We start from the raw sequence: 17,199 nt of genomic DNA, 5'->3' as shown, positions 1-17,199 counted from the left end.
ATCAAGGCAAAGACGCACCGAAACTCTGATACACTGCAGCCATTATTATCATTATAATCTGTGCAAATTTTGTATTAAAGACGTAAGTCATAGTGATAGAATAGTGATTAAAGTATCACAAAATCTTGAGCCTTCTGCTTGAAGTCTAGCAGCCTTGCTCAAGGGCAAAACGAAGGCACGGAGAGCACGAGAATATCGCCAGCAGAGATTTACTGACTAACACGGCTTCAGAGCAATCAAAATGAGCTCTGTCTCTCCAATGTCTGTGTATGGCTCTCTCGCCCTCGCCGCATCTCAACACCCCGACTTCAAAGGCGTGCTGGCTCTATACAATTATAGCAACTTCCCCCTACTTCCCGCATCCTCCTCATCCCGTCTGCTGTTTGTTTCAAGATTAAAGTTGCTCTCTTTCTTTCTTTTTGGGCCAGTCCTTATTTAAAGTGAACAACAGTGACCTAATGGACGGTGTATATCTGGGACCAGATTATAGGAAAAAAACCTAAAGAAAACGAGCCATTACAGAAATGAACCCAGTTGAATTTAGAGAGAGGATGAATTGACACAGAAATCAAAGATATTCTTAATGTTGTCTTAATTATCCAAAAATAATAAAAATAAATAAATAAATAAAGCACACTTACATTCAACTCTTGGTACAGTGATTCATGCTTTCATATTTGCAATGCTGATAACAATCAACACTGGAGACAAAGAGGAAATAACTGATTGTTTAGCGATTCTCCACACCAGATTAGTGCCTAGCCCGAACCCCTCGCCTGTACACAGTTAGAGAAGAGTAATGAGATAGGGTGGCATTGGGGGAATGGGAAGCATAAGGTTATTAAGATGGCAGTACAGATATGGATGCAGGCATCTTTTAACCACCGAGACTGCACCTCGGTGACAAACAATGTAGGCGACCCAGCTAAAGAAATACAGCAGCTTTTGAAAACAAATATGAAGCAACACAAACAGCATCTGTTCTGTTGGTCTGGTGGTCAACAGCTAATAATGAACATAATGCTTCAGGATGCTAAGTGTAGTAATGCGGGAAAAGTTTTAAGACATGAGTAACAGTGCACAGAGTTGCATCCAAAAGAATTACTTTTCAACTGTTTATTAGTAAGGCAAGCTTTTGGAGACAGTCTAATCCTGGGAATATTATTATAATATTATTAATCTTTGTTGTAAACCAAGTACACTCCTTCATGGCAGGGGCATAATGTGATACCAAATAACACATCATCCCTAAATACCAACCAGCAGAAATTGTTCAGGAATTGGTTGAGGCGCAGGACAAAGATTTCACGGTGTTGAGTTGGCCACTAAATTCCCCACATCTCAATCCAATCAAGCACCTGTGTGATGTGCTGGAAATGCAAGTCTGATCAAAAGATGCAGGATTTAAAGGATGTACTGGTACCAGCTACCACATCACACCTTCACAGGTTTTGTTGAGCCCATGTTTTAATGGGTCAGCGCTGTTTTTCGGCACAGGGGAGTGCACAATATTAGTATGTATAAACAAAAAGCCCTCATGGAAAAAACTTCCAATCCTTTCAGAATCACTTAAATCCATGTGGCACACTGTGGTTTATTTTGATAAAACCAAGGTAGAACATTTTGTGTGTAATCCTTGAAAGCATGAAAACAAGGCAACTGTGTACCCATAAAGAATCATACTTACAGTCAACCATGCTGTAGGCAGCATCATGCTATGGGGCTGCTTCTCTATACCTGAAACTAGGTCTCCAAATACCAAACTATTTTGCCAAAAAAACCTCTCCAAATATAGAATTGAAGCCAACAAAAAAATGTTTTCTTACTGTAAATTTATTTAGGTGTGTATGATTTTTATATTTACTGGCTGTACATAACATTATGTCAACTTGCCTAATATTGTCCCCCTTATGCTGGCAAAACAGTCCTGCCCCAGTCAAGCATTAACAGCATTACATTAGCTACAATACCCTGTCTGTCGCTGGTTCACCACTTTTCCTTCCTTGGAGCACTTTTGACAGATACTGACCACTGCAGACCAGGAACATCCCACAAGAGATGGAGTTTTGGAGATGCTTTGACCCAGTCATCTAGACCAGTTGATCCCTAACCGGTCCGTGGGTCAATTGGTACCTGGCCGCACAGAAAGAATGCATAACTTACATTATTTCCGTTTTATTTATTATCTGATTCTAAACAATGTTTTATTTTGGAAAATTACCGGATTCTCTCTGCCACATTTGTCTATGACTCACTCTTGATGCATGTCAAGATGCTTCCCTCGGTCACATGGCTTACCTCCATCCGCTACCTTCTTAAAGGGGCTGCTCCTGTCGCTAACACATAATACATTACCGCTAAATTGAAACCCTCAGGCTAGCATAATGAACAAAAAACAACACAGTGGATTCACGTTTATTATTATATTTAGAAAATACCAGTTTTTATGCCAGTCGTATCATTTTATTTTGTTGTATTTATCCGGTCCGTGAAAATATTGTCTGACATTAATCCGGTCCGTGGCGCAAAAAAGGTTGGGGACCACTGGTCTAGAAGTTTCAATTTGGCACTTGTCAAACTCACTCAAATCCTCACGCTTGCCCATTTTTCCTGCTTTTAACACATCAATTGTAAGGTTAAAATGTTCACTTGCTGCCTAATATATCCCACATAGTAACAGGTGTCATGATGAAAAGATATTCAGTGTTATTCACTCACCGGTCATAATGTTGTAATGCCATTATGTTACGCCTGATCGGAGTACTTGAGTAGGTATAAGGCTTAAAATGTTTGCTGATTGAGCTTTGTCACAAAAACAGCCTCGATTATACCAAGTTGGAGATTCAAGGTGTTCATGCTGTATATTAACTGACGATGTAAGCAAAAGTGGTGCTAATAGTGAATGACTTGGTCTCAACAGGTCTTTTTGATCATGCAGAACAAAAGTCTTAAGAATATTCCTCGAAATAGTAGTGGATAGTTGTGGCCAGGTGGAAAAGGCTACTACTTGGAAGCTTGTGATGTCCCAGCAGTCCCAGCAGCATCGAACAAGTCTGGTTGGGTCGTCAAGTAAGACAACACTCTCAGGAAGAAAAATGATATTACTCTGTACCTTTTCTTGTTGCTGGGGTGCTGTTGGGCCTAGGTGAGTATATTAATGGTACCTCCAATGATTTTTAAAGGTACACATGTCCAAGTGAAAGATAGAAACTAAAGGTATGAAAGATCAGCAACATAGAAAGATAAAGGTCAGTACCTTTTTGTTTTACCAAAAACAGCAAATGTAAAATTTCCTATAAAATGTTCCAGCTGTCATCACTGCTTCATATTAACCTACATTTTCCATTTTTGTTTGCAGGCCGAAGGTCCTTTTTTTCCATAGGAAAACAGCTACCATGACTACCATTAAGCCATTTCAAGAACAGTGACATTTCGCAGACAGTCTGTTTTTACATTGCAGGAAATAACCTCATCTGATAGCTTGGACATCTTCAATAGATATACACCCGGCATGTAATCTAAGGAAGTAGTTTACAGAAATTTTGGGGTTGGATGATGAAGCATGGTGCCGAACATAATTTATTTTTTCCCTTCCTAGCTCATAACTATGAAGTCCCAAGAATAATGACCCACCAATAGCTCTTAACCTTACCAACCTCCTTGAGCGTACATCTCTTATATCTCTAGATGGAAAAGAAGCAGTAATTCCTTTTTCTTTTTTTTGTAATACATAATTTCCTGCAGGCGAACTTAAGGAAATAAAAAGTAATATTTTTTCTATCTTCTGAGCCTCAAGTCAAATCCTTGACCTCATCCAATAGCAGTGGTCCAGATGAGGCTTTTCATACACTATACCACATCAATAAGATTTTTCTTTTTTTTATTGCCCATGCCTTATGTCTGGCTGTGACAGGAGATTATTACACAGTAGAGAGGACAGTTTATTATATCAAGCAAAAAAAACCCAAACCAAAAAGCAAAGAAAGCTCTCGGCATACAGTATTGTTTCCGAATTTGACAAGATAATAACTGTGTCGCAAGCTAGAAATGCATGTTTATTGCAAGAATACAAGGTATTAAAAATAAAGACACGGTTATGGTACGCCCTGACTCCAAGCCTGAGAATTCAGACTGGTGGATAAATCTTCTGAAAATAAACTTGTCACAATCAAGAAGGAGAGTGGAGTGCAGAAACTAATTAGAACGGTCTTTATTTTCCAGAGACGGGACGGTGAACTTTAATTCATGCTGGCTGGAGGAGGAGCAGATTCATTTATTTGGGTAATTGAGGATCCTGATTAGCTGTCTGCGACGGAGAGAGGAGGGAGAGAATGATTACTCTGAAATCCAAGCTGAGTAACAAACCCAATCTCCTTCTTCTACTTTCCCCTCATATTGCTCTTTTAATCTCAGCCAGCCATGGCTATTGAGAACGGAAGAGATATAGCGAGGAAGCCTTTTGCTTGCGAGGTATACAAAGCCGGCCTTTCTCTCTCTTTTTTTTTAGCGCAAGTATTTGATTTATATGTAACTATAATACTTATGTGGAAGATCTTTACAGCTTGCCATGCATTATAGATTGACACCTCTGCAATGCTTACCTTGAAAGTCGGAGTCATAGAGGCATGAGAAAGATAGACACACACCCAGTATATACTACATAAAGCGTGTCTGACTCTCAGGAGACCTTTACTGACTGCTCACTAGGAACATCAGAATCAAGGTTGGTTTCTGAAACGGTGAGGTTGAAGAATCATGCAGCAGTGCGGTCATTTTTTTTATTATTATTTTTTTATGCAAGCTTTTTTTTTTTTATTACAGTATGTGTTCTCAAATCCCCGAGCAGCAAACAACGGAATAAAGAGGATATAAAAGATGATGGAAAGGGTCAGGTAGAAAAGGTAATGTGAACAAATATGAATAAGATTGTGTGGCAATAAAAAAATAAATTTTATGTCGAAATATGGGAAACAAAGAGGATAAGGAGTGACATAAACGTACGCAAAATAGATCACAGTGTTTAACCAGTCGGCATCAGAAGTCTCAATTCGTCTAATGGAGTCCACCTGTGTGCAGTGGTTACAGCTGAAGAGCATATCCAAATAAGCAAGGACAACCTGAATGAAGCATTAGGTTGGTAGCATCACCAGCTAAGCATTACAAAGCCTCCATCCTTAAGGACCTCGAATGTGTCCTAATGGTACACCTGGGCAGCAAGGAAAAGACCAGTTTGCTACCTTTATTGCTGGGAGTACAGTATTAAAAGATTTATTTCTCTTCCATCATCCCAGGATAGGTCTTTTGGGGACTCCATATGATAACCAGCTAGGTTTGAAAATGAAATATCTCCTTGATTTGATGCTCGACCTTTGACCTTCTCCAAATATGCCTCTTTGGCTGCAGACTTTACCCATTTGGAACATGCATTGGATGAAAAGAGCCCCGAAGATGTAGCTTCTTTCCACTTTCACCCTTCTTGCTCAGATCCCTAAAGCTGTATCTCAGGAGGGGGGAAGGGACTATAAAAGTTATCAGAGGATTCTATCGCAGGCACTCCGTCTGGGGCCTGATGAGATTCTAACTGTCCTCTGTGAGAGACTCATAAAGCCTCCAGTACAGTTTAAAAGCCACAGTGGTATGGGACACCGATAACCAGGATACACCTTGGCTGTAATAACTTTAGCAAGATGCCTGACAGTAAGCCTGCAGATCAGAGAAGCGATATCCTGGAGGAGACTGTCACGCTGCCACGAAAGCGGCTCACTGTTTCACGGTGCTGGAATTGTGCTCTTCCTAACAGGTTGATGAATATCAGAACGAGGCTTACTCCGGGTTGCATCATGCAAACGGATGTCTTTGAAAGAGCATTTCCATGCAATCTGGAGAAGCCTATGACTTTATTATTCTGGGCTAAACTCATGTATTGTCCAATCACAGGCAGCATGAAGGATGACTTATGTAATCCGCTCAAGGCCTTTTTTTTTCTGTCAGTAAATCACTAAAGATTTATTCATGTTGAGACTGCAGTGCAATCCAGTCTACAATAAAAGAATAGGGGCAAATTAACTAAATAAAAAAAATAACAAACTCGACCAGGGGTATGTGGAAAATTTGAGTTCCTGATATGACCCAGTGTGAAGATTTCCTCATTTTTAAAAGTAATTGAAATGCAGCCATTTACGTTCACATATTAATTGAAGTCATAGCAAAATCATACAGTGCTAAATAATTCATATGCATGTCATGATTTGGAGTAGTAACCACAATAGAAGAAAACAATCAGCATTTTGCAGCAGAAATCTGCACAATAATTCTTAAACCAAAGTGAACATAATTAATATCAATATAAACAGTGGCTTAGGACTAAAGTTGCTATGCAAAGTTTTCCATTCAAGCTTCAATCAATTGATAATGATGGAACTATAATAAATGGACATACAGTATGGTGTCATGCAGAGGAGGATGGGTTCCCTTTTGAGTTCCTCAAAAGGTGTCTTCCTTATACAATCTAAGGGACTTTTTTCCTTGGCACTGGCTTGCTTATTAAGCCTAAATCTATAGGTACTAGTTTATGACACTAAATTTTATATTTGAGTTGCTTTAAAACAATGGCAATTGTGTATGATTACAAATAAAATTAAACTGAAGTGCACTGAAATCAGACAAATATAGGTTTCTTTAAAGTTTTACACCAACATGTTTTTTTTAAAAGAGAGTTCTGTTTAAAGCTGCAAAGAAAGTCAAAAAGTTCAGAACAGTAATCACCAAAAACAATCATCCAGTGCCGGAGCACTTTGGTCTCTACAATTGGCAAAGCACTAACTGCAAGGTGAGGAGAAATAAACTGCCTTTTCGCACCATCATGTTGCTCAGCAAAGCTACTAACAATGTTTTCTGTTCCATTAAAATCTAGCTTTAGGTTCTTGTTGAATTTTGTCTGGGATACAAGACAAAAGAGTAAGTTACTTAGACACTAACAACACTTTTACTCCCCCCACATATACACCACTTAAAGATAATTTCTATTGTTTTTGGTTTCATTCACAAAGCAACGGCTTTGTCTGTGCCGCAAATGCTCAATTAATTACTGTCAGCTCAGCTCTTTATCAAGAAAACCCTTGTCCTTTTTTCCCCCTCTTTTTCTTCCCTCACCAGCCTTCATGGCCTGGCCAGTGAAAAGCTCCTTTCATATGCCTCGCTCCCAGATTGACATTAATTACTGTATCGGTACTGTTTGCTCGGTCTACAGTCGCTGGGAGAAATCGGTCATTATGAACACTCATTATTCAAAGAAGTGCTTCCTCTGTTTGCACCATCACAACTGATTTCTTCTGATTGGCCTCTTGCACTCGCAGCCATGTGGACACTTTGCATTAAGCAGGACTGAATCTGGTGGCCTTGAGTGGCCATCGTGCAAATATAAAGCGTTCAAGGGTCGATATTTTTGCCACAGTGAGGCGGCGGTAGTCGGATACGAGCGCAAGCTGTTTATTAAGGAAGACAGTCCAAATTGGCAGGCAAAAAGGAAGTCCGACTGGCAAACAAGGCAATGAAGACAGATTACATTCATAGAAAAAACAAGGAATTGGAAATTGGTTTTGAAATTAGGTCACACCTTAATTTGGAAAGATCTGAAAATGTGTTTTCATTGTAAAATGCACTTCTTTATCTGAAAGCACTTTGTGTAAAATGATGCCTTTTTTTCTGTTAACAGTTGTGAACAATCTTTTCCACAAAAAATGCAGTCTGGAGGTTGTGCAAAGGCCACAACAAATGAACAACCTGTAGAATATAGCAAGCACGTGCATTGTCTACCGTCGTTTCAATCGTCTTGAATGGGGCACATGACTAAAAATGTTTTTTAAATTCATTTACAGGTTTAACATATTACTTACATGGAAATATCAAATTACATCTTTATAATATCTGCATAAAACAACAATTATCTTGTTGCAAGCGTAGAAATATTATTTTCTGTAATGTATGTAAAGTTGGATAGTGGCTCTTTAGGAGCAAAATGCACAGTAAATCAGTGTTATATTAATAAACATTTTTCCCAGAACATTCTTGTGACTCAGTAGAAACCCTTTCACGGCCTGGCGGTTCAGGATCATTGGTTCAGAGCATCTAAGGTCATATGATGTGTAACATATATGATGTCATATGTTAATTATGATATAATTTGTAAGTGTGAATGCCTCTGTGAATACAATAAAACCTAAAACATTTATAAGCCAAGCTATAAAAGGTGTTAATAAAGGAACGAACCAGGTGTGTATGTGCTGTTATAGGAAAATCAACACAGAGGTGGAGTCCCTGTTGCCAGGCTGAAGTAGATCATGGTGCATGGTGAGAAGTGCTTTATTCCTGTTGTACCACATCTAACTTTTTTTTTTTTTTTTGTAGCAATTAATGGTCATTACAATTGTATTAAGGAAACACACATCATACTTGTGTCTATTTATAGTTAAACAAGTTTAAGTTTCTCTTTCCCTCTTTTTTTGTTTCTGTCTTTTCTTTTTTCTTTCTTTGCAGTCTCTTTTCACCGTATAATTCTCTGAGTGTATTGTTTCTAAAGAAACCATTTCAGCATTCATGAGTATTACGCTACAAGTGCAGTATATAAAACTTTAGAACTGAATTTACAGTGACTCATGAATATAGCATTAATAACCCGTGCTGACAAAATGGCAGTGTAAAAAAAAAAAACCCACGAACCTTATAGTTTTTTTCTTCGTAGGTAGACTTTTAGTCTAGATTTAAAATAAATAATAAAAAGTTCTGACCTGCACTCATATGATCTAATAAAACTCCAGGATTTAATAGAAAATGCAATTTCTACATTCCAGAAACGTATCTCTGTAATAAAAAAAAATAATATAAAAAAAAAAAAAAATGATTAAATACTCTGATCATCCTTTTGGCTATTTGGATTTACAGTCTTAAAATATGTTTGTGTTTACAGCTTAATGTGTATTTCTACTTGAACTGAAGGTGGTAAAATTTGCATGTCTGAGAGCTAAGGGGGAAAAAACCCCAGCAGTGAGATCACAGCAAACAAATCACACATCCAGGAGTCAGGAGTCAAAGCAAATCAGGTTTTCAGCCACTCATGTGAAAGTGTAACACTCTTAAAAAGCCAGTCTAATAGAGACTTTTGTGACAGGCTTTAGACCTTTTTCTCTTCTTCTTCCCTTTTTTTTGTTTCCTACCTGCCTGATTTTTAATCATTGCCTCAAGCGCTCTTCCATTGGAATTCCATCTCTGCTGTCATTGAGGCTTTTACCAGGTTGCGGTTTCTCCCATCTCGTTCAAATGCTCAGACTCATATGATGTCATTATGTACGTCATAAATTAAGGAAAAAAAGCCTGAATAGACTACACACATAAAGATATACTGTAATTTTCTTTTTACTTGATTCTAAACGAAAGCCCACTTTTTTATCAACTTCCCCATTGCCCTATCTTCTATTGTTTAAAAAATATACAGAAAAATTAATATATTATATTCCAGCCCAAAAATAAACTCAAGACAGTATATAAAATCCGGATCAAATTAATAGTCGTAAAAACAATTTCAGTCAATTAAACCAGAACTGTAAAAGCTCCATCATACTGCACGCGGCGATCACAGCTAGCCAGCTTCTGCAAACAATATGACGTAATTGTGAAGCAGATGTATGTTACGCCAAAGCTCATGTTGCGTACATGGCAGCTGGGGAAAACTCTGAACGAACGCACTTCATGACAAAGCCAGTGATTGGAGCATTCATATGCATGGAGCATTGAGAATGCGAGTTAATAATTCTGAAGGTGTTTTGGACTTTGTGAAAACCTCGCTCACATCAAAGAAAAACAAATTTGGAAAGCATCTTCATCCACATGAAAACGTCCACATGATCCACAGTGCTAATTCGTTCTACGAATTAGACGATATGGATGAAAAAATGTGGATACCTGTCCATTATATGTACTTTTTAAACATTCCAATTAACATTTAGTTCCCATTTTCTATTTTAATAACTTTTCTGAAAAGAATAGATTTTTGAGATTGCTTGTGGAGATTTTTGCGTATTCACATACACGGGTGTTAGTAAAATCAGGCACTGATGAAGGGTGTAAGTCAGTGTTTCAATTTATCTCAAAGGTGTAGGGTTGAAGTCAGAGCTCTATAGAAAGCCACTCAAGACCTTCCAGTCCAAACCATATAAAGCAAATCTTCATGGAGCTGACTTTATGCACAGGGGCATTGTCATGCTGGAACAAATGTATGTCTCCTAGTTCAAGAGAATTAAAAATGTTATGCTACCATAATCAACTGCATCCTCTACAGTTATGTAAATACAACTTTGTGGTAGCAGTTTAGAAGTGTAGAACAAAATATAGCTGGAAAGGTCAGTTATCCCATATCGTTTGTTCGCGTGATTTGTTTCAATTTCAAAATCGTTTCTTGTTGTCCCGGCTTGTACTGTAAACATTGGCGTTCTTTGTTTAGACTTTATTGTTTATAATCTAGTCTGTAGTTTGGCTCATCTGGTTCTTCTCAGGGTTTCTTCCCTCTTGCCACAGTCATATCAGGCTCTATAAAAGACTGTCTCTTGTTTAATTCCGTTTCTTGTATATCTAAATCTTGTCAAGACAATTCATTTGAGTATGAAAATTGGTCAGAGTAAAAAAAAAAGTTTTTTGTCATTTTATCATTTTTTTTAATACCCTATGTAAATTGAAATGTATTGCAATCCAGTATGCAAATGTACATCATGTAGTACTGTGAGGTGGACGTGTTTTTAATCAGCATATTCATAGGATATGGATTTCATGATGTCAGGAAATACATAGACGTGTCTGTGCGTTTTTCTCTTATGTAATGACACTTTTTTTTTTTTTTTTTACAGAACTGCTGCATCTAGCCATTTATCATTCGTAGAATAAAATAAAAATTGTTGGTGTTCGGGCAACTTTAAGATTTATAAACGCACCATATAAATAGTTTACATATTATTGAGACATGATCTTTTCCGAGTAAACACAAAGTCATGCAGATTATTATTATTAGTTTTTTTTTGTTGTTCTGCCATGTGTAAGCAGAATCACAAGCGCAATGGTTTCTCGGAAGAATTGAAGATATGAGCTAGAAGTAAATTACATTTCGGGGTTTCTGTAGGGGAAGTGTTCATTACAACAGTCTGGACACAAATCTCTCAGCTAAGTATTCTCATCTCATAAAAATAGACCATAAAAAAATAAAGCAATGCAGTTACCTTGAAGCGCTCGGCACAACCCCGGCATCTGAATGATGCTATAGGTTTGGGTTTATGGGACGTATTATTACGATTATAACCCCTTATAGTTATACAGCAATGTGCTGTTGGTTATAAAAGCATTGCATTGGAATAATTATGTTTTATATGTTTTTATATTTTTTTTGGTAATTTGGTTTATGATTCGGTTCTTAACTACAGTATGGGGTTAAAAATCTTTGTTTGGCAATACTATCCTATAACAATTTTAAATATATATTTAACATTTAGTAAAAGTCTAATAAAAACCCAAGCACAAGTAGTTTCTGGAAAACAAGACGAAAAAGTTCAACTCTATGAACACAAACATTAAACTAAGCAATGACGAAAGTGAAGAACGCAGCCTCTAGTAAAAAGTAGTGCAGAGCGTGATCTAATTTGACCCGTTCACAAAGTGATATCGGAGTAAAGTGTGCAGGATTGAACTCAATTTCATATAGCCCTTTTCATGTTATTATAATCTTTATAATTAATACAGTAGTATTGCGTAGTTTGCATCTTTAGCCATTCTAGCTTTTAGCTCATACAAAAAAAAAAGGTTTAAAATAATGAAATTATAGTTTAACCAATGACTTGGTCAGGTCTCTACCCAGAGAGATGACTAGCTTCGAACAGAAACTTCTACCATCTAACCACAAGAAACTGCACTGCACAGCCCTGATTTTAGGTCATGCCCTTGTCTAAGGTATTATGCAGATTAACATATCCAGATGCCTAGTTTAGGAGCAGAAAATGCCAGAGGTGCCCTGTCCTCTCCAGTGGCTCGCAGATGTGAGTGCCACTTAATCGGGATGATTGGAACATCTGGCACGATGCTGGGACTAAAGCGACACCTTATGACTCAGTCAAACCTGCCAGCAATGTGCCAGAACGGCATTAACCGAGGTGACATTGCCCAGAGACAAAGACAGAGACAGATCATGGGACATCATACAATGATTCTAGTACTGACTCCTGAGTAGTGTTCGAAGCTAAAGCACAGCGCTGTTGAAATCTCCATTGGTTAGAATGTGCACATTTTATATTAATACTTTTGCTCTAATGTATATCTATTATAGATGGCACACCATTCTTTAATCAAAGTTCAGATTTAAAGCTGAGGTAAGCATTTTATCAGTCATCATATTTTGCTGTTATAGTCATTGATCAACACTAGACTCAATGTCAAGATCTTTCTTTCAAAGCACTTGTAGTTGTGTATTGGCAGATAAACACGAGTCTTTAACAACCTTGGTCAGGGTTTGACATGATGAGTTCCTTTTAGCATCTGTCTCTTGTTGGCGCTGGTGGCCAAGTGAGCAGGTGCACTAGTTTGAGTGTGCACCTTATCTTATAGTTATAAGCCTTGGTTTTAGTGCGACGTCTTTTGCATTTATTGTAATGTTTTAATTGTAATGTTCACTTACAAGCCTGTGAATTTGAGTGTAGGTGATGTTTTACTTAGAGTATTTGCATGTCTTTGTGTATGGGGCGATGATAGATAGTAGCAATGCTTACATGCCTTAATGGCTCAGTGGTTAAGGTACACATGTGTCTTAGGTTCCTGTTTCATGACTTGATTTAGGTTGTGTTTTCTTTTTCACCACGTCTATTTGTGAATGGGGGATGTCAACTAAAAGATAAAGCCCTAAAAAAAAATTGTTTGACAAAAGCCACTAGTGGCTCAGTGGGCCAGAAAGTGTTTGTCAGCCAGTTCTGGTTCAAGGCTTGGCTCTGATGCTGTGTTTTCTTTATAAACACGTCTTTTTGTGAATAAATGTCAAGCAAAAGATAAAGCCTCTAAAAAAGCCTGTTTGACAGAAAGCACTGGTGGCTCAGTGGGCTAGAGGTGAGGTCAAGGCTGTCACTGTGAGCACAAAGGGTCGTGACTGCTTCTAGAGAGCTGAAGGTGTTGGATCCTGGTGGGGCACTAAATCTGGCAAAGTGAGTGAAAGCTAGTAGGTTCCATCCAGTGCTCCTAGAGAGGTAGAAAAAAGGGTTAAGGTACACTAATTTAAAAGAATTTGAGTACAGAAATTTTTTTTTTTACCCCAACTGGGCTTAAACTCAGCCCTCACTCACACCTTCATTCTGATCTGCTGAGCCAATAGTGCTGACAGTACATAGGCTTGGTTATGTCTTTATCATTTTTTTTTACACTTATTTACAGAAAGATGCAAAATGAGGTTTGAACAAGGATGATCAGGATTAAGAGAGTATACGCCTAGATTTCCACAGAGGCTACATTTTTACAAAAACAAAATTCATTGTTTTTGGTTGCATTTTTTTCCATTTTCAGGCTAGATTTTTGCAACCTTCTTTCAAATGGTCTTTGTTTAAGAGCAGAGCTGAGGTAAAACATATGCTCTCACTCTGCTCTAGTGGCTCAGCCCTGTCTTTTTTAATATCATATGCACAGGAGAACAAATAGTACTTATCGTTACAATTGCAGGTTAAATTGTGGAACAGGAAATGACAGTAACACAGACAAACCATGGCAGAATGTTCAGAACTGAACGGGTTAATATTAAATGTGTGACTCTGTGGTGCGGCAGAGAGACTTCACAAAAAATGTGATGAAAGGAAAAACTGTGCTCTGTTGGTTCCTAATAATTAACAGCAAAAGGGCATTGATGGAGTTATTGGAGAAAAAAATGTCTCTGGCAAATCTTAAAAAAGAGACAAGGATACAGTTGATCGGATTAGAATAGACTGGACATGCTTTTCTCTTTTCCAATTCACTGAGGCTCAAATATATGTAAAAAGACTATATCACATGGACTAAGATGACCTTGTGTCCCTAGAATTGGTACTCACCCATTTTGTATCAAACATCTTTGATAACTGTGCAAACAAACTACTTGTCTGTTCCACTTGGGTATCAAACATTAGGTTACACCAAGACAAACAAATTCTCACTGAACTATGGGTGCTATAAAGACTAAAGCAGCCACAATGTTCAGTAAAAAATCCCCCAAGGGGAGGAGCAGCTGTCTTCTTTTGGCTCTGGTGGCTCAGTGAGCATGTTTACTAGTATTAGTGTGTCTCATAGTCTTGGTTTGAGGCTGGGTTTTGGTGAGATCTCTAACGATTAAACACATGTTTTTGAGTGAACTTGGTTTACAATATGACCATTACAATTTATATTTATGTCTTTAATAAATTGGACCAGCTGAGGGTTTAGGACCTTGTTTAAGGTTTCTACTTTGGATTTAACTGTGTGTCAATTCTGGTTGAGAGCTTACAGTAGGCTTCATGTTTTCTTCATGTTTTCTTCATGTTTTACAGCATGCTGATGGCTCAGTGGGTTAGCACACCGGTATGTATATGGTAGATGCTCCTGGTTTGAGGCTCGTTTCAGGTTAAATGTCTATTTTATAATAATTTTTCTCTGTAAGGAAGTTTTTAAGTAAAAGTTAAGCCTCACCCAAGGAAAAAGTGTTTATTGCAAGGATCATGTGGCTTAGTGGGCTACGTCACAAGCAGGTGTGTAAGACAATCTTGGTTTGACTCTTGCGTTGTGTTTTGTCCCTGTTTTTTTTAGCTGCATGTGTTTATGCATAGGTGCCTTGCAAAACATAAACCCTCTTTATATTATAATTAAAAAAAATAAAAATAAATGAAAAATAAATGAAAAGAATATAAAAACATAAGTAAACATAAAAATTATTTGAAAAAATTTGAAAAAAGCTGAAGCAGCTGAAGCAGCTTGTTTGCCTGCAAGTGCTAGTGGCGTAGTGGGTAAACGCACCGGCACCACGAGTGTGTATCCCTGGTTCAAGGCTTGCTTCAGGCTGTGTTCTTTCTTTATATGTCTTTGTGTATCATTTAAGATATAAACCCCTTAAAAAAGCACAGGTTTGACAGAAAGCACCCGTGGCTCAGTGGGCTAGAGGTGAGGTTGGGGCTGTCACTGCGAGCACACAGGATCGTGACCGCCTCTGGCGAGCTGAAGGTGCTGGAACCCGGTGGGACACTAAATCTGGCAAAGTGAGAGAAAAAGAGTGAAAGCCAGTATGTCCCAACCGGGGCTCCTGGAGAGGTGGAGGGAGGGGTTATGCTACTCTGGGCTTTTATATATATATATATATATATATATATATATATATATATATATATATATATATATATATATTTATTATATATATATATATATATATATATATTTATTATATATATATATATATATATATATATATATATATATATATATTTTATATATATAAATTTTTTATTATTATTTATTTATTATATTATACATCATATTCACCTTTATTTGTATGTATAATTTTTTTGTATACTTTGTCTATATAATAGTTTTACATTTTTATTTCCCTCATTACTCTTACTCTTCTACTTAAAATTATACATATCTACTTGCTTTTTTATTTTGTAAGTTAGTTACTAATTTTGTTAATAAAAACTTTGTGTTAGATTTTGAAAAAATTAAGTAAATATACTTACTGCTGACTCGAGGATGTAAACCACACCTTGGATTTGAACCCTGAGCTTCAGCACCACGCAAACACTTGTGCTGTAACCTACTGAGCTACAGATGCTGTTGTTAAAAAAAAAACTTTTTGTTTATTTATAGCTTTTTTCTGTATTTATATTAAGAAAAACATAAGCAGTACCTGAACCAGCAATGGGTGAAAGACGAACACTTTTTTGTTTTTTTTCTTCTAGATAATTCCTTTTCATATCTGCTTTCTATGCTATATCATAGACACTTTGCTTTTCCATCAACTATGCTGTTTTATTGTACAATTTCCTGATTAAGATAATTAATTTTTAACTTTGTTAGTAAGTAAATTAGCAAAATATTTCTTGATAAGTAAAAGTTCACTTAGCTTAACCACACACTTTTGGTTAATGCAGACAAGGTCTTGCACTATAATCCAGACTGGCCTTGAACCTGGAGCTTCAGAGCCTCAAATCACAATTTCTTACTCATTGAGCTATTGGCACTAGTCCCTGCAATGTGATTTTTTTGTGCCTTTATCTGGCCTTTCCGATTTTATAAAAAAATAGTACACTGACGAGGTTCGAACCAGGGACACCTGTAGTGACAGGCAAATGCCCTTCAACTGTGCCACAGAACTATCCTTTCGACTGGGGCTACAAAAAGTTTTTTGCTCCTTTATCTGGCCTGCAGCCTTTACTTAAAGAAATGAGCCTGGTGCTTGAACCAGGGACATCAACGGCAACAAGCAAACGTCCTACAAGCATGCCACAGAAACGCACGTTAGATGTGGGCTGCAAAAGAGGTTTTCTGCTTCTTTATCTGGCCTGTGGCCTTTAGTTGAAAAATAGAGGTCGGTGCACAAACCACGGACATCAACGCAATAAGCAAACGACCCACAAGCATGCCACGAAAATATGCTTGAGACTGGGGCTACAAAAGAGGTTTTCTGCTTCTTTATCAGGCCTGCAGCCTTTTGTCAATTGAATCCAGGCCGGGACTCGAACCAGGGACTTCAACAGCAACAAGCTAATGATCTACAAGCATGCCACGGAAACACACTTTAAAAGGGGGCTGCAAAGAAGGTTTTCTGCTTCTTTATCTGGCCTGCAATTTAAGATTAGAGGCCAGTGCTCGAGCCAGGTACGTCAACGGCAACAAGCAAAGGACTTTCAAGTATGCTACCGAAACACAGGTTAGACTAGGGCTGCAAAAGAGGTATTTTGCCTCTTTATCTGGCCTGTGGCCTTTAGTTAAAGATTTGAGGCAGGTGCTCAAACCAGGGACGTCAACGCAACAAGCTAACGACCTACAAGCACGCCACGGAAACTCACTTCAGGCTGAGGCTGCAAAAGAAGTTTTCTGTTTCTTTATCTGGCCTCCGGCTTCTCGTTAAAGAATTGAGGCAGGTGCTTGAACCAGGGATGTCAAAGGCAAAAAGCAACCACCCTACAAGCA

General features: G+C 37.8%; 1 long non-coding RNA gene across 4 annotated transcripts; it reads left to right on the top strand.

Annotated features, from left to right (window-relative positions):
- The first annotated feature begins 2,945 nt into the window (after positions 1-2,945).
- LOC124401991 lies at positions 2,946-6,092 on the top strand. Of its 4 annotated transcripts, none has more exons than XR_006928639.1 (3): positions 2,946-3,069; positions 3,183-4,723; positions 4,822-6,092. It is a non-coding gene; the product is annotated as an uncharacterized LOC124401991 (long non-coding RNA). The 4 variants fall into 4 exon arrangements; XR_006928637.1 differs by having other exon boundaries at positions 2,946-4,470; positions 4,562-4,723; XR_006928640.1 differs by having other exon boundaries at positions 2,946-4,470; positions 4,552-4,723.
- Positions 6,093-17,199: the final 11,107 nt, after the last annotated feature.

The sequence above is a fragment of the Silurus meridionalis genome, chromosome 19 (assembly GCF_014805685.1).
Source record: "Silurus meridionalis isolate SWU-2019-XX chromosome 19, ASM1480568v1, whole genome shotgun sequence".
Classification (NCBI taxonomy): Eukaryota; Metazoa; Chordata; class Actinopteri; order Siluriformes; family Siluridae; genus Silurus; species Silurus meridionalis.
The sequence above is the reverse complement of the archived record's forward strand: the minus strand, read 5'-3'. Positions and strand labels throughout refer to the sequence as shown.